The 19,047-nt window shown below is 43.2% G+C and overlaps 1 long non-coding RNA gene across 2 annotated transcripts in view; it reads right to left on the reverse strand.

The window, feature by feature from the left end:
* Nucleotides 1-19,047, reverse strand: part of LOC137368768 (uncharacterized) — a 1,225,970-nt gene that overhangs the window by 664,400 nt on the left and 542,523 nt on the right. The window lies entirely within an intron of this gene.

Genomic DNA, 19,047 nt, shown 5'->3' on the forward strand with positions numbered 1-19,047 from the left:
ATTACTCCACTTATATTCTAACAGATATTCGGATTAATTTTATTAACTATGCTATAGAATGTGATAGAAGAACAAACTTGCATTTATTTTGCTCCTTTCACAACTTCAGGATGTCCCAAAGTGTTGTAAAGCTAATTGAGTACTTTTGTAGTGTAGATACTGCTGTAATGCAGAAAAGCTATCATATACTAGAGTGAAAAGGTTTTGCTGTTTTGGAAAAATATTAGTTATAAACTGAAAAAGACCTACCTTTGGCATTTTAACACATTCATATATATTCTATATGCATGTCACACTGATTGCCTCCTTGATGGCTGCATCGATCTTCATTCGTGCCTTCAAATTCCCGTTTGGGGAAATGTGGTACGGCACCTGTGGGCGGGGGGAGGAGGAATTTTCTCTGTGTGGGACAGGGGAGCAGGGTGACAACACTGCGGATTAGTAGGGAGGGGTGATGGAAAGGGGTAAAGGGCAAAGGTCTCGAATGATGTGGGGGGGGGGGGGTGGGCATTTTCTCAATATACAAATTATGGGGTGGAAAAGGGCAGGAATGGTTTGAAAAGCAATTTTGGGGGGGTGGGGAATGCTTGGAAAAGTAATGTAATTTTTTTTTTAATGTTTACCTACCTGGCCCTTTAAATTTTAAATGTCCTTTGGCAGCTGTAAGCCCTTTAAAAATGGTACCGACGCCTGCGCATTGGCGTCATCATGGGGGACGGGCACCGCGGCCATGCAAATGAGCCACCACTTTTGAAATCATGGCAGCTCCATGATGTGGTGCCCATGCGGTCGGGCCGCATTTTATTTTACGTTCACTGCTTACTTTGGCGGTGGACTCTTAAAATGCAGCCCATGAGATTTTACAGCATTTCTTTTCACTTTGATATATGTCTCGATTGTTTTCTTGTTCATCTCTGTCTTTCAAATTCACTTATTTGTACACAAGGGATAAACTGATAAATGATGAGTTGAAACATTTTGAAATAATCTTGGATGATAGATCAACTAGACAGATGAAATTCATCATCTAATAGTTAGCTGCTGACACATTACATTTCACATTTAGAATTATATATCCTGATTTTTATTCCAAGCAATTTACATTAATTTATTTTGAACCACAGACTCTATTATCTTGAATGCAAAAGATTGTGTCCAGAGAGATGAACAACATTCATTGTTATTTATGCATAAATCAAACAAAAAATTCCATTGAGCGCACACATGCCATTAAACTGGAAAATCCAAAAGTTCCCGTAGATGTAGAGGAAGCAGCACTCATCCGTAAGCTGGACAAAAACAGCATCTCACCATATGGGACCCCTTTGAAATTTATTGAACAGTGTGAAGTTCCGGTATGGTCATCGTAGATACCGACTGAATCCCCCACAAAATGTTAAGTCAAAGTTATTCCAGTTTAAGGACCCATTTAATGACATGCTAAGTCTTAATTACTGCCAAACAACCTTTCTGGCACTAAAAGAATAAATTGAACAAGTGTGGTGTCTCATTCCTTCAGATTGTAATTATAGTTGGAAATTTAAAAAAAAAATAATTGTTTCCATTTTACCTTTTCTTTCTGTTGCTTTTATCGCTCGCTAAATCCAATCTTTGGCTGACAATACACGATCAAAACTTCAGAAATAGAACAAAATTACACACAGCGGGCTGGATTTTGTTCCCAGCCCGCGTTGGGTTTTGTGGCGGGGGGGATAGTATACAGAACATTTATTCTTCCTAGAAAATATAGAATGTAATGAGCAGGCACAATCCCATACTCTTGGCCAGCCTCCCATCTTCCATCCTGCTTCAACTTAAGCTCACCCTGTCCGTATCCTAACTTGCACCAAGTCCCGTTCACCCACCACCAGCCCTGTGCTCGTTGACCTACATTGGCTACTGGTCCGGTAAAACCTCAATTTTAAAATTCTCATCCTTGTTTTCACGTCCCTCCATGACCTTGCCCCTCCCTATCCCTGTAACCTCCTCCAGCCTTACATCTCTCCGAACTTTTTTAAAATTTATTTAAAGATACAGCACTGAAACAGGCCCTTCGGCCCACCGTGTCTGTGCTGCCCAACAACCACCCATTTATACTAACCCTACAGTAATCCCATATTCCCTATCACCTCCCTACTCTAGGGGGCCAATTTACCTATCACCTCCAAGTCTTTGGATGTGGGAGGAAACCGGAGCACCCGGCAAAAACCCACGCAGACACAGGGAGAACTTGCAAACTCCACACAGGCAGTACCCAGAATCGAACCCAGGACCCTGGAGCTGTGAGGCTGCGGTGCTAACCACTGCGCCGCCCATAACTATCTGCACTCCTCCAATTCTGGCCTCTTGCACATCCCCAATTTTAATCACTTGGCTATTGGCGGCCGTGCCTTCAGCTGCCAAGGTTCTGGAATTCCTTCCCTGAACCTCTCCGCCTTGCTACCTTCCTGTAGGATACTTCATAAAAACCTGCCTGCCATCTGTCCTAATATCTCCTTGTGGTTTAGTGTCAAATCTTGTTTGGTAGCACTCCTGTGAATCACCTTAGGATGTTTTATTATATAAAATACGCTATATAAATCCAAGTTCCCATTGTTGTACTAATACTCTTCGTAAAAGTAGCTGCACGATAGGGTCCCTCACCTATAAGAGATGAGGGTTCATTGTATAATTTCCCATAGAAGCTCATGCCTCTTGCAGCTTTTGATGGCTTCCTTCTCTGCCATACCATAGGGAGGCGGTGACGTAGTGGTAATGTCACTGGCCTAGTATTCCAGAGACCCAGGCAAATGCTCTCTAGGGACATAGGTTCGAATCCCACCATGGCAGATGGTGAAACCTGAATTCAATTAATAAATCTGGAATTAAAAGCGAGTCTAATTTTTTAGATTAGATTAGAGATACAGCACTGAAACAGGCCCTTCGGCCCACCGAGTCTGTGCCGAACATCAACCACCCATTTATACTAATCCTACACTAATCCCATATTCCTACCAAACATCCCCACCTGTCCCTATATTTCCCTACCACCTACCTACACTAGTGACAATTTATAATGGCCAATTTACCTATCAACCTGCAAGTCTTTTGGCTTGTGGGAGGAAACCGGAGCACCCGGAGAAAACCCACGCAGACACAGGGAGAACTTGCAAACTCCACACAGGCAGTACCCGGAATCGAACCCGGGTCCCTGGAGGCTGCGGTGCTAACCACTGCGCCACTGTGCCGCCCATATGTTGACCATCAACCATTGTCGACTGTTGTAAAAACCCATCCTTTAGGGATGGGCAGTAAATGCTGGCCGAGCCAGCGACGCCTGCATCCCAGAAATTTTTTTTTTTAAATTCACCCCACCCTATTACCCATAAGAAAAGTACAGACATAGAAACATAACTAAGTGTTAAGGGAAGAGAAGCAGAAGAGAAAGAACGACAGAAGTGGAAGAGAGCCAGTAAAATAGCAACATGAAGATATCAGAGACAGGTAAGAGAGTAACTAGATTCTCTGACTTACCATACGGAACATTACTGGGGATTCACTGCGACATGTTAAAATACATGCACAGCTGTGCGGAAGTGCTTCTGCTTTGGGCATAAATGGCAATCCAGGTACAAATTGCACTAGTTTTAAGTACATTTTGTGCTCAACATGCACTCAAACTCAGTTGCATGATCACAAATGTAAAACTCTTTATGAGCCAGTGTAATTAATCAACGTTTTAGAACATTAAAAAAAAACTTTTGTACTAAAAATATATTTAAGAGTGGTAACCTGGTGCAATCGGCAGGTTGATTAATGCAGCAGAAAATGGGTTCATTACAAATAATAAGCATTTTAATAAGCATCTAGTCCACCACCTGTGAGTAAGCCAATTTTAAGTAATTTACAAAGAATTTAAGAAATTATGCAGAACCATTTTCTAGTTATATTGGTGTACAGTAGTCAGTTTCTTAGTAAATTATATTCAATACCTTTTATAGCATTTAGTATTCTTGCATCCAAATGATCTGCTTCATTTTTGAAGCCTCCTCAAAGGTCTGCAAATGACCACAATTCATGGATACTCCTAAAGGTGATTAAATCACCCTCGGTCAGGGACATTTTGTGAGCAAGGCCTGCTTCTTGTGCAATTTTGTTTTCAAAAGTAACACAAAAGATCGCAGAAACTTGATTTGCACTGAACGCTTTTGCACTTAAAATTCCATGGTCTTTTGCACTGGTTACACAGATATCTGAAGAAGGGTCACTGATCTGAAATGTTAACTCTGCTTCTCTCTCCACAGATGCTGCCAGACCTGCTGCGTATTTCCAGCATTTCTTGTTTTTATTACACAGATATCAGGTGGGTTGCGCCTCGAAAAAACAGCACAATCCAGCAGAAAGTCCAACAACTTAGCTACAGTATGATTGGTGCTTGAAACTCCCTTTTCTTCAGAAATTTTAAAATTTATCCAACAACACCATACGGACACTGAGGAAAAAATGCAAGTAGATGCATGCTGAATTGATCCAATTAAAACCTATCATACATACTGAAACAAAGTTTTCATAAGTTCCCTCCATGTTTGAATCCCTCCTATCAGGTTTACACCCCTGCCATAGTACCAAAACAGCTCTTATCAATGTCACAAATGACATCCAATGTGACTGTGACAAAGGTAAACCTTTCCTCCTCGTCCTTCTTGACCTGTCTGCAGCCTTTGACACAGTTGACCACACCATCTCCTCCAATGCCTCTCCATTGTCTTCCAGCTGGGTGGGACTGCTCTCACCTGGTTCCATTCTTATCCATCCAATCATAGCCAGAGAATCACTTACAATGGCTTCCCTTCCTGCTCCCACAACTTTACCTCTGGTATCTCCCAAAGATCTATCTTTGGGCTCCTCCTATTTCTCATCTACATGCATTCCCCCGCAGCCCTGCAAATATCTTATCTTCAGGTGCTTATCCAATTCTCTTTTGAAAGGCATGATTGAATCGACCTCCACCACACTCTCAGGCAGTGCACTGCAGCTCCCAACCATTCGCTTCTAAAGAGCGTTTTTCCTCATGTCGCCATTGGTTCTTCTGCCATTCACCTTATAGCCTCTGGTTTTTCCACCAATGGGAACAGTTTCTCTCCATGTACTCTCTAGCTCCCTCATGATTTTGAAAACCTCTAACAAATCTATCAACCTTTCCTTCTCTAAGGAGAACAACCCCAGCTTCTCCAATCTATCCAGGTAGCTGAAGTCCCTCATCCCTGGAACTATTCACATAAATCTTTTCTGCACCCTCTCTAAAGCCTTCACATCCTTCCTAAAGTGTTGTGCCCAGAATTGGATACAATACTCCAGTTGAGGCCGAACTAGAGTGTAATAAAGTTTAAACATTAACTTCCCTGCTTTCGTACTCTATGCCTTTATTTATAAAACCCAGGGTCCTGTTTGCATTTTTAATTGTTTTCTTAACCTGCCCCCATCTTCAATGATTTGTTCACATATACCATCAAGTCTCTCTGTTCCTGCACCCACTTTAGAATTGCACCCTATATTTTACATTGAATCTTTTTGTTCTCCCTACCAAAATGTATCACTTCCCTGCATTAAAATTTCCTCTCGCACTTGTCCACTCATTCAACCAGCCTATGTCCTGTTGAAGTCAATCATTATCCTCCTCGCAGTTCACAATACTTCCACGTTTTGTGTCATCTTCAGATGTTGAAATTGTGCCCTGTACACCAAAGTCTAGGTCCTTAATGGACAACAAACAAACAGACTATTGCTAAGCTGAATGCATGAGATGTGGCTATATCGGAGGATGTTCTGCATATCCTACACAGACAGAAAGACTCATGAGGAAATGCAGGAAATAACTGGAGAAAAGAGGAAATTAGTGTATAATATCAAAGAGAGAAAGATACAATATTTAGTCACGTCATTAGAGCAGAAGGTGGACAGGGACAATTATTGGAATGAAGGATAGACGGAAAACAGGACAGGGAAGCAGAGAAGAAAATGGATGACAGATATAATGGCCTGGATGTAGTTGACCTATGAAGAATGTGTAAGGACAGCACAGTGGAGATCCGTGGCAGTCAACCTTCTGGGAAGAAGATGACACCAACGAATGAACAAAGACATTAATACATATCAAGAAAAGCAGTGGCCCTGGTACTGACCTCTGGGGAACCCCACTATATACCTTCCTCCAGTCCGAAAAACAACGATTCGCTACTACTGTTTTCTGTCAGTCAGCCAATGCCGTACCCATGCTGCAACTGTCTCTTTTATTCCATAAGTTTCAACTCTATGGACAAGCCTATTATGTGGCACTTTATCAAGTGGCTTTTAGAACCACAGCAACCCTCATCAACTCTCTTCATTACCTCATCAAAAAGCTCAATCTTGTTAGTTAAATATGATTTGCCTTTAACAAATCTGTCCTGGTTTTCCTTAATCAATCTGCACTTGTCCAAGTGACTGTTAATTTTGTCCTGTACTATTGTTCCTAAAAACGTTCCGACCACCAAGGTTAAACTGACTGGCCCGTAGTTGCTGTGTTCATCCTTACACCCTATTTGAACAAAGGTGTGACATTTGCAATTCTCCAGTCCTCTGGCACCACCCTGTATCTAAGGTGGATTGGAAGATTATGGCCAGTGCCTCGACAATTTCCTCCCTTATTTTCCACAGTATCCTTGGATGCATTACATCCAGTCCTGGTGTCTTATCAACTTTAAGGACAGCCAGCCTTCTAATACCTCCCCTTTACCTGTTTGTGGCCCATCTAGTATCTCAGTTAACTTGGTCTTTGCCAGCATCTTCTTCCTTGCTAAAGACAGGTGCAAAGTACTCATTTATTACCTCAGCCATGCCCTCTGCCTCCATGCATATATCCCCTTTTTGGTCCCTAATCGACCCCGCCCCTCCTCTCACTACCAATTTTCTATTTATATGCCTATAGAAGACTTTTGGATTCCTTGTTATATCAGCTTCCTGTCTTTTCTCATACTCTCTCTTTGCCTCACTTATTTCCTTTTACACTTCCCCTCTGACCTTTCTGTATTCAGCCTGCTTCCCATTTCTTTATCAACCTGACATCTGTCATACGTAGCCTTTTTCTGCTTCACCTTACCCTCTAACTCTTTTGTTGTCCAAGGAGATCTGGGTTTGGTTGCTCTACCTTTCCCCCTCATGGGAATGTACCTCGACTATACCAAAACCATCTCCTCTTTAAACGTAGCCCATTACAGTTTTGTCTGCCAATCTTTGACTCCAGTTTACCTGGGCCAGATCTGTTCTCACCCCACTGAAATTTACCCTCCTCCAATTAAGTACTTTTACTCTAGATTACTCCTTGTCCTTTTCCATAGCTAAACTAAACCTTATGATGCAATGATCACTGTTCCTTAGATCTTCTCCTATTAACACTTGATCCACTGACCCTTCTCATTCCCCAGAACCAGATGCAGCAATGCCTCCTTCCTCTGTCTCTCCTAATCCTTTGTGCACCTTGTTTATCCTTTCTATGGCTACATCCTGCGTCCCAACTCTCTGCTAAGTTAGTGTCAACCCTCCCAACAGCACCAGCAAACTGCCCCATGAGGACATTGGTCCTGGCTTTGTTGTGGTGCAACCCATCTGGCCTGTGTAAGTTCCACCTTCTCCAGAACTGGTCCCAATATCCCAGGAATCTAAAGCATTCCCTCATGCACCATCTCTCCAGCCACACATTAATCTGCTGTGTCCTCCTATTTCTATACTCCCTAGCATGTGGCACTGGAAGTAATCCAGAGATTACAATCTTTGGTGTCCTGCTTTCTAGTCTCCTTTCCAGCTCCCTCAAATCTGCCTGCAGGGCCTCATCCTTCGTTCTACCAATGTTGTGGGTACCTATACAAATCACGACCTCTGGCTGTTCACCCTCCCCCCTCAAAGTGCTCTGCAGCTGCTCAGTGATATCCCTGACCTTGGCACCAGGGAAGTAACATACCATCCTGGAATAGAGAGATTTGGGTGTTCAGGTATACAAGATCTTAAAAACGACATCTCATTTGTTCAAAACCTTAACAAGGCCACAGTTGGTGTATTGTGTATAATTTCGGCTCAACACGATCAGAAGGATGTTGAGGCAATTCAGCAAGTACAGCATAGATTCACACGGATGTCGTCAGCTATGAGGAAATAAAATTACAAAAAAGGATTTGCTTTTATTACAACAGTGGTAATTAAGGGGGGATTTGATAGAAGTGTTTAAAATTTTGAAGGAATTGGATGGGGTGGATAGAAACAGTTTGAATTAGAATTAGAACATTACAGCGCAGTACAGGCCCTTCGGCCCTCGATGTTGCGCCGACCATCTGACCTACACTATTCCATTTTCATCCATATGTCTATCCAATGACCACTTAAATGCCCTTAAAGTTGGCGAGTCTACTACTGTTGCAGGCAGGGCGTTCCACGCCCCTACTACTCTCTGCATAAAGAAACTACCTCTGACATCTGTCCTATATCTTTCACCCCTCAACTTAAAGCTATGTCCCCTCGTGTTTGCCATCATCATCCGAGGAAAAAGACTCTCACTATCCACCCTATCTAACCCTCTGATTATCTTGTATGTCTCTATTAAGTCACCTCTCCTCCTCCTTCTCTCTAACGAAAACAACCCCAAGTCCCTCAGCCTTTCCTCGTAAGACCTTCCTTCCATACCAGGCAACATCCTAGTAAATCTCCTCTGCACCCTTTCCAAAGCTTCCACATCCTTCCTATAATGCGGTGACCAGAACTGCACGCAATACTCAAGGTGCGGCCTCACCAGAGTTTTGTACAGCTGCATCATGACCTCGTGGCTCCGAAACTCGATCCCCCCACTAATAAAAGCTAACACACCATATGCCTTCTTAACAGCCCTATTAACCTGGGTAAAGCAACTTTCAGGGATTTATGTACCTGGACACCAAGATCTCTCTGCTCATCTACACTACCAAGAATCTTCCCATTAGCCCAGTACTCTGCATTGCTGTTACTCCTTCCAAAGTGAATCACCTCACACTTCTCCGCATTAAACTCCATTTGCCATCTCTCAGCCCAGCTCTGCAGCCTATCTATGTCCCTCTGTACCCTACAACACCCTTCGACACTATCCACAACTCCACCGACCTTCGTGTCATCCGCAAATTTACTAACCCACCCTTCTACACCCTCATCCAGGTCATTGATAAAAATGACAAACAGCAGTGGCCCCAAAACAGAACCTTGCGGTACACCACTAGTAACTAAACTCCAGGATGAACATTTGCCATCAACCACCACCCTCTGTCTTCTTTCAGCTAGCCAATTTCTGATCCAAAGCTCTAAATCACCTTCAACCCCATACTTCCGTATTTTCTGCAATAGCCTACCGCGGGGAACCTTATCAAACGCCTTACTGAAATCCATATACACCACATCCACGGCTTTACCCTCATCCACCTGTTTGGTCACCTTCTCGAAAAACTCAATAAGGTTTGTGAGGCACGACCTACCTTTCACAAAACCGTGCTGACTATCGCAAATGAACTTATTCTTTTCAAGATGATTATAAATCCTATCTCTTATAACCTTTTCCAACATTTTACCCACAACCGAAGTAAGGCTCACAGGTCTATAATTACCAGGGCTGTCTCTACTCCCCTTCTTGAAAAAGGGGACATTTGCTATCCTCCAGTCTTCCGGCACTACTCCTGTCGACAATGACGACATAAAGATCAACAACAACGGCTCTGCAATCTCCTCTGGGAATCCTCTGGCTTCCCAGAGAATCCTAGGATAAATCCCATCTGGCCCAGGGGACTTATCTATTTTCACTCTTTCCAAAATTGCTAACACCTCCTCCTTGTGAATCTCAATCCCATCTAGCCTAGTAGGCTGTATCTCAGTAATCTCCTCGGCAACATTTTCTTTCTCTACTGTAAATACTGACGCAAAATATTCATTTAACGCTTCCCCTATCTCCTCTGATTCCGCACACAACTTCCCACTACTATCCTTGATTGGCCCTGTTCTAACTCTTATCATTCTTTTATTCCTGATATACCGATAGAAAGCCTTAGGGTTTTCTTTGATCCTATCCGCCAATGACTTCTCGTGTCCTCTCCTTGCTCTTCTTAGCCCTCCCTTTAGATCCTTCCTGGCTAGCTTGTAACTCTCAAGCGCCCTAACTGAGCCTTCATGTCTCATCCTAACATAAGCCGATCTCTTCCTCTTGACAAGCGCTTCAACTTCTTGAGTAAACCACGGCTCCCTCGCTCGACAACTTCCTCCCTGCCTGACAGGTACATACTTATCAAGGACACGCATTAGCTGCTCCTTGAATAAGCTCCACATTTCGTTTGTGCCCATCCCCTGCAGTTTCCTTCCCCATCCTACACATCCTAAATCTTGCCTAATCGCGTCATAATTTCCTTTCCCCCAGCTATAATTCTTGCCCTGCGGTATATACCTGTCCCTGCCCATTGCTAAGGTAAACCTAACCGAATTGTGATCACTATCGCCAAAGTGCTCACCTACATCTAAATCGAACACCTGGCCGGGTTCATTACCCAGTACCAAATCCAATGTGGCATCGCTCCTGGTTGGCCTGTCCACATACTGTGTCAGAAAACCCTCCTGCACACACTGGACAAAAACAGACCCATCTAAAGTACTCGAACTATAGTATTTCCAGTCAATATTTGGAAAGTTAAAGTCCCCCATAACCACTACCCTGTTACTCTCGCTCCTGTCGAGAATCATCTTCGCTATCCTTTCCTCTACATCTCTGGAACTATTCGGAGGTCTATAGAAAACTCCCAACAGGGTGACCTCTCCTCTCCTGTTTCTAACCTCGGCCCATACTAACTCAGTAGACGAGTCCTCAAACGTCCTTTCTGCCGCTGTAATACTTTCCTTGATTAACAATGCCACACCCCCCCCTCTTTTACCCTCTTCTCTGTTCTTACTGAAACATCTAAATCCCGGAACCTGCAACATCCATTTGCAGTGATGTGAGGTGTAGAACAAGGAACATAAATATGAGATTAATGTAAGAGACTTAGGACAGAGAGCAGAAACAATTTCTTTTACACAGAGGTTGTGGAACTGAAATGAATCTATTAGTGGAGTTAGTGATTTAAGCAAAGACTTTAAGATTCTCAAATGACAAATGTCAAAAGCCTGCTTCGATGTAACAATGTTCTGATAAATAGACACATGAATCATCTGTAAATTAGAAAATTCAAAACCCAGAAGGCTTTTGATAAAGGCCCGCATGGGAGATTGGTTAAGAAGCTAAGAGCCCATGGGATCCAGGGCAATTTGGCAAATTGGATCCAAAATTGGCTTCGTGGCAGGAGGCAGAGGGTGATGGTCGAGGGTTGTTTTTGCGATTGGAAGCCTGTGACCAGTGGTGTACCACAGGGATTGGTGCTGGGACCCTTGCTGTTTGTCGTGTACATTAATGATTTAGACGTGAATATAGGAGGTATGATCAGTAAGTTCGCAGATGACAGGAAAATTGGTGGTGTCGTAAATAGTGAGGAGGAAAGCCTTAGATTACAGGACGATATAGATGGGCTAGTAAGATGGGCGGAGCAGTGGCAAATGAAATTTAATCCTGATAAGTGTGAGGTGATGCATTTTGGGAGGACTAACAAGGCAAGGGAATTTACAATGGATGGTAGGACTCTAGGAAGTACAAAAGGTCAGAGGGACCTTGGTGTACTTGTCCATAGATCACTGAAGGCAGCAGCACAAGTAGATAAGGTGGTTAGGAAGGCATATGGGATACTTGCCTTTATTAGCTGAGGTATAGAATATAAGAGCAGGGAGGTTATGATGGAGCTGTATAAAATGCTAGTTAGGCCACAGCTGGAGTACTGTGTACAGTTCTGGTCACCACACTATAGGAAGGATGTGATTGCACTGGTCAAGGTGCAGAGGAGATTCCCCAGGATGTTGCCTGGGCTGGAGCATTTCAGCTATGAAGAGAGACTGAAAAGGCTCGGGTTGTTTTCCTGAGAACAGAGAAGGCTGAGCAGGAACATGACTGAGGTATACAAAATTATGAGGGGCATTGATAGGTTAGATAGGAAGAAACTTTTTCCCTTAGCGGAGGGGTCAAGAACCAGGGGGCATAGATTTAAGGTAAGGGGCAGGAGGTTTAGAGGGGATTTGAGGAAAAACGTTTTCAACCAGAGGGTTGTTGGAATCTGGAATACACTACCTGTAGAGGTGATAGAGGCAGGAACCCTCATAATATTTAAGAAGTATTTCGATGAGCACTTGAAATGCCACAGCATACAAGGCTACGGGCCAAGTGCTGGAAAATGGGACTAGAATAGTTAGGTACTTGATGGCCGTCACCGACACGATGGGCCAAAGGGCCTGTTTCTGTGCTGTATAACACTATGACTCTATGAAATATGAATATGCATCAGTAAAACTAATATGGGTCAATAATCAAAATGATTTCAGTCTTCCAAGGGCAACACAAATTTTAGTGGTTTGTTCATGATAAAGCAGCTTTAGCACCATAATGTGAGCACTATTGACCACCATATACAGCATAAGATGTTAATCCTCATTAGCAGCTGTGGAAAAATGGCTTAGTGTAGTTCAGCTATGCCTCTGCAGTGATTTCATAACAGGTAAACTACCATTAAGGTGATATTATTTTCCAATGCTTATAGTATCTCACAAGCATTCAAGTGATGCTGTAGTAATGTAACAATGATATTTTGCTGTTCTGTTATCCGAGCACAAAGCTACTTCGATATACATACGTTCTCGTGTTTTTTTCTGTCTGCAGGTTCCTCATTGTCAGGGAGAAGGCACATTAAAAACTGGAGTCAAGAGTATTCATTCTTGCATTATACTTGAGCAGAGTAACAGTAAAACTATTAAAATAATTTTATCATTGCCCTTTGTTTTACACAGAATAACAGATTCCTTTGGAGGGTCATGTTGCATTGTTAGCATTAATCCTGCTGGTGAGAAACGCGATTCAGAATTACATTGATACCCATATCATAAGCAACACTAATGACTTCAGGGAAAGTTTTTTTTTTAATAAATGGAACTGTATAGTCTAATTAAAGATTCTATCTATATTGTTGAAGGAGGAAATTAAGTTAAGCACACACTAGCTCACTATTAGGAACATCAGTGATTAAAAATACACATTCATTTTATTCAACTCAGCTTCTGACCACACAAGTGACAAAGTTATCAAAATAAAATAATTTTCAAAAGGAAATACAATCATAAGGGCTTCAAGATGTGAATATGGGAATGTGCAACACAAGAAAAAGTCAATGGCCTAGTTACAAAAATAATTTCCACTATTCCATATCCAATACCTTTGTATCACTTTCTCTGACGAATATCTATTCAGTTCTCTTTTGCATTTTCTGGCTGTATCCATTTCTCCTGTCCCCCTCAATAGCCTATTCCATATTTTCAGCACATTCTTCTATAAAGTACTTCAATTTAAACTGATCATTTTCCCTCTTACGAGTCCTTGTCTCCTTCCCACATATTGGTAGGATGTGGGTAATGGTGTGCCCCAGAAGCTGTGCTTGGAGTCCTTTTGCTTTCCACTTGTAAAAAGGATTTGGACATAGGCACAGAAAGCATGAGGGCTGAGTTTCCGCTTCTGGTGAAATCAGGAAATTGTATCCAAAACGCACTGGTTAGGTTATAGTGCAAGTTTCTGATAAAATTAATTTGCATAATCACAAATGTAAACTCTTCAATGACCCAGTGCAATCAGGCAGCATAACAGAATGTAACAATTTATTTTTCTTTCTTTCCATTAAAAGGTAGTTGTTGATGTATTTAAGAGTGATAATCTGGTGCAGTTTTATTAATACAACTGAAAATGGGTTTATTACCAAAAGTAAGCATTTTTAATAAGTGACCAGTCCTCCACCTGTGAGTAACCTGATTTAAAATCACTGAAAATGACTTTAAGTATACTGAACCATTTAATTGTTTCATTGGTGTACAGTTGTCAATTTCTAAGTAAATTAAATACTTTTTGATACAGACAAGTTTTTAAAACATGTCTACATGTGACTGTGTTCATTTTTTTTGGTGCACAATTAAAAGAGCCTTCCCTAACCAGTGCAATCAGCTGGATCTTGCAACTTCAAGCTGGGCTTTGCCCAGTTTTGAGGGCAAGGCCTGACTCAGGTGAATTGAATCTTAAACCAGCATAGAAAATCATGAAAAACATGATGGAACTGGCTTTAGGTGTATCTCAGTTAAAATTCCACAATCTTTTGCACTGCTTCAACGAATTCTACCCGACTTGTGCTGATATTACTAATGTAATCAAGTGGTAACTCTACACCACAATATTAAATTTTCCAAATTATGGCACATGGCAAACTATGAGGAAGGATGCAGGAGATTGCTTTGAGGGCAAGGACAGATGGCCAAATAATAGCAGGTGCAGTTCAATGCAGAGATATGTGAGCAATTACGCTTTGGGGAAAAATAACAGTTGAATGAAATATAACGAAAATGATAAGGCTTCTAAGTCACTGAAGGAACAGAGAAATCCAGGGTTGCAGGTACATGGAACTTTAAAGGTAGAAAGGCAGACAGAGAAAGCCATAAAAGGCAAATGTGATTCTGAGTTTAGTACAATGCAATATTACAAATAAAAGCAAGGAAGTAGTACTGTATTCATATGACATTGCTTTGGCCACAGATCTGGGCACGCCATTATCAGGAAGATATTACAGTCATGGGAAAGGTACAACAAAGATTCACAATAACAATATCACAAGTGAAAAGTTAGGGTTATGAATAGAGACTTAAAATTGGGGACAAAGAATCTAATTGAGGTTTCAATATGTCACAGGGTATTGAGTGAGCAAATAGTGAAATTTCTACCGAGGCTTTTTCAGGTGAATTAGGAGCATAGGTTAAATAAATTTGGTTTGTGTCATGCAGACCCCCCCACCTGCCAAGAATGAGGCATATGAATTTTATCATGTGAACATTGATTTTAACCTGTTGCTGCAGCAAGGAAATGACTTCTTAAACAGATCAGTCGTGGCTGGAAAGAAAATTTGCATACTAACTGACAGTGCTTGGAGGGACTAAAGTGCTATTCCCTGCTCCAATTTAGCCCACAATGCAATTTGAGCAGCAGGTATTGTGTGTAAGAAGAGACATTACAGGGTCAGCCAAGACAAGAGAATCCACAAACAGATGTGGTCAGACCAGCTAATCACATGACTAATCTGCTTGACAATCTGGGTTTTTCTGAATTGTACGAAGAGTTTGAACTCAGAAAGACTGTTTGCTCCCATCTCTTTCTCACAAGCCTCGCGACCCATTGAGGACACATGAACTTCAAGACAGAAAAGTCTCCTAAATCGAACAAGGTTTAAGAAGAATACTGGGCCCCAACAAAAAACAAGACCTACCTACAATCAAGGCCTTTACAGTGAGCTCGAAGATCAGTAACCGAATAGATATTGCCTCAAACTTTTCCACTTTATTTTGCTTCTGTTCTTTTCTGTCTCTTTCTGCATGTGTGTATTGCGTATGCATGCTAGCGTGGGCGCATCGCGTATCCGTAGAAGTTAATCAAATTAAAGTTTCAGTTTCATAAAGTTCACCCTTTTTCTTTAAAGCGGTCCCCTGCAGTTTCCCTGAATGTGTAATGAATCAGGCCATGATCAAACCAGCTCCCCCAGTGGAGACTAAATTGGCACTGCAGGCAGATGACCATAAGGTCCAGGTCTTTCCGAGACTTTCTTTGGAAAGTTAGAAGACTCAGGGAATGAGTCAAATGGATTTTCCCTAGCTGAAGCTCAGTGAGCTGAACCAGTATTGCGAGAGTTAGCACAGGCTGCCCAGTCTGAAAGTGAAGCAGAGAGAGTCCCTGATTGCAAGTATTGAAAGAATGAGGTACAGATGAGGAAATGGAGTTCTCCTCACAGACCTGACAGCAAGGATTGGACAGCAGTTCACCAGTTAATGGTGCTGCAGAGGTTCCGGAGAGAAATATTAAGATGAACCCATGAGACTAGCGGCTGTACATGCCGGTATATGAAAGACCAAAGCTCGCATAAGACAGCAGTTTGACTGGCCAAAACTCCACAAAGATGTGTTGGAGTACTGCAGGAGTTGCCACATGTGCCAGGTCGAGAGGAAACCCCAACCTACAGTGAAACCTGCACCCCTAAGACCTGTACCGGTATTAAGAGGACCCTCCAGCAGAGTGCTGGTGAACTGCAAGGGACCCCAGCCGAGATCAAAAGGGGACAGGCAGGCACAAGTCTGGAAAAAGGTTAGAAAGGGAAGGGGAAATAGCGACCAAGGGGGCAGGCTAAAGGAGGTCCGGGAGGAATCCCTGATGAAAACCCCTACTGTCCGGTCAGCCAGCCCTGAACAATTTGAAAAGTTATACCTCACATCCTTCTATGTAAATGCAGACACTGGAAGCACTCCACCAGATTTGTTAACAGCATTTACAGGAAACAGCAGAGACAAAGAAAGACCTCTAGGGGGCAGAGAAACTGTGAGGGTAATGCCTCACCTCTTCGAAATGCCACAGGAGAATGCAGTCGAGTCTGCACAAATACCTGCAGGCAGGAGTGTCCCAGAGGACAAAGTGGAGATTTGCAAAGAATCCTCCCCCACAGTCAGAAAAAAAGGGAACCCTTAAGTCAACAGCCTTTGCATGACTCATCAAAAGACTGAAAGAGACCTCCCCACTACTGACCCTCCTGAGAAAAAAAAAATTTCAACTTAGGAGTAATTAAATTTAACCGCACCCCGCCCCCCCACCCTTTTGCAGACCTCAACAGGAACAAAGACCCGAGGCAGTCATGGAAATGGGCAGACTGAAGAATAACCTCCCCGAAGAACTACATGTTTATTGGGATGCCAAAAAGGGTGTAGTCAAAACAGCACTGGCACCAAGAAAAGACAGGCTGTAATAAGCTTGAGGATTTATGAATGAATGTGAGAGAGAGAGAGAGACGCATTTTTTTTTCCTGTATCTTATATTACAGAGGAATGTATGACGGCATTGAGAGCGCTTTTGGGCCAACCATCAAGATCACCCCCCTCAAGTCTAAATCAGGGGAAACAATCACTGACCCAAGCAAGGAAATGGACCGCTGGGTGGAGCACCACCTAGAAATGTACTCCAGGGAAAATGTAGTCACTGATACCGTCCTCAATACAGTCCAGTCTCTGCCAGTCATGGATGAGCTGGACGTACAGCCAACAAAATCGGAACTCAGTAATGCCATTGATTCGCTAGCTTGTGCTGGGATGAGGGAGCAGTACCACAGGACATGTGCAATGAAAATATCATCACCCTCTATAAGATCAAGAGTGACCACGGTGATTACAACAACTACCGTGGAATCGCCTTGCTCAGCACAGTGGGGAAAGTCTTCGCTAGAGTCATTTTAAACAGACTCCAGAAGCTGGCTGAGCGCCTTTCGAGCAGAGAGAGCCACCATTGATATGCTACTCTCCCTTCGCCTCTATGTTGCTTTCATTGATCTCACCAAAGCCTTTGACCTCGTCAGCAGACGTGGTCTCTTCAGACTACTAGAAAAGATCGGATGTCCACCAAAGCTACTAAGTATCACCACCTCATTCCATGACAATATGAAAGGCACAATTCAGCATACCCCTTATCAGACCCCTTTCCTATCCTGAGTGGTGTGAAACAGGGCTGTGTTCTCGCACCCACACTGTTTGGGATCTTCTTCTCCCTGCTGCTCTCACATGCGTTCAAGTCTTCAGAAGAAGGAATTTTCCTCCACTCAAGATCAGGGGGCAGGTTGTTCAACCTTGCTCCTATTAGAGCGAAGACCAAAGTACGGAAAGTCCTCATCAGGGAACTCCTCTTTGCTGACGATGCTGCATTAACATCTCACACTGAAGAGTGTCTGCAGAGACTCAGACAGGTTTGCGGCTGTCTGCACCGAATTTGGCCTAACCATCAGCCTCAAGAAAACAAACAATTTGGGCCAGGATGTCAGAAATGCTCCATCCATCAATATCGGCGACCACGCTCTGGAAGTGGTTCAAGAGTTCACCTACCTAGGCTCAACTATCACCGGAAACCTGTCTCTCGATGCAGAAATCAACAAGTGCATGGGAGAGGCGTCTGTGGCTATGTCCAGACTGGCCAAGAGGGTGTGGGAAAATGGCGCATTGACACAGAACACAAAAGTCCAAGTGTTTCAAGCCTGTGTCCTCAATACCTTGCTCTACGGCAGCGAGGCTTGGACAATGTATGTCAGCCAAGAGCGACATCTCAACGCATTCCATCTTTGTTGTCTCCAGAGAATCCCTGGCATCAGGTGACAGGACCGTATCTCCAATGCAGAAGTCCTCGAGGCAGCCAACATCCGCAGCATGTATGCCCTACTGAGCCAGCGGCGCTTGAGACGGCTTGGCCATGTGAGCCACATGGAAGATGGCAGGATCCCCAAGGACACATTGTACAGCGAGCTCGTCACTGGTATCAGACCCAGCGACCATCCATGTCTCCGCTTTAAAGACGTTTGAAAACGCGACATGAAGTCTTGCGACATTGACAAGTCATGGGAGCCAGTTGCCAGCGATCGCCAGAGCTGGCAGACAACTGTAAAGGCGGGGCTGAAGAGAAGCGAGTCGAAGTTACTCAGCAGTTGGCAGGAAAACAGACAGCAGTGCAAGGAGAGAGCCAACTGTGTAACAGCCCCGACAACCAACTTTACCTGCAGCACCTATGGAAGAGTCTGTCACTCTAGAATTGGCCTTTATAGCCACTCCAGGCACTGCTTCACAAACCACTGACCACCTCTAGGCGCTTACCCATTGTCTCTCAAGACAAGGAGGCCAAAAGGAAGGAAGGAATATTATCTTTCTCGACCCTTCTTAATGAATTTCGCTTTTCTCAAATCGCATTTCATTCCGCTGGGTGTGGAGGTGTCATGAAGACCCCCCCAAATGCCAAGAATGAGGCATATTAATTTTGTCATATGCACATTGATTTTAAACTGTTGCAGGAGTGAGGAA

This window comes from Heterodontus francisci, chromosome 4 (assembly GCF_036365525.1).
Source record: "Heterodontus francisci isolate sHetFra1 chromosome 4, sHetFra1.hap1, whole genome shotgun sequence".
Lineage (NCBI taxonomy): Eukaryota > Metazoa > Chordata > Chondrichthyes > Heterodontiformes > Heterodontidae > Heterodontus > Heterodontus francisci.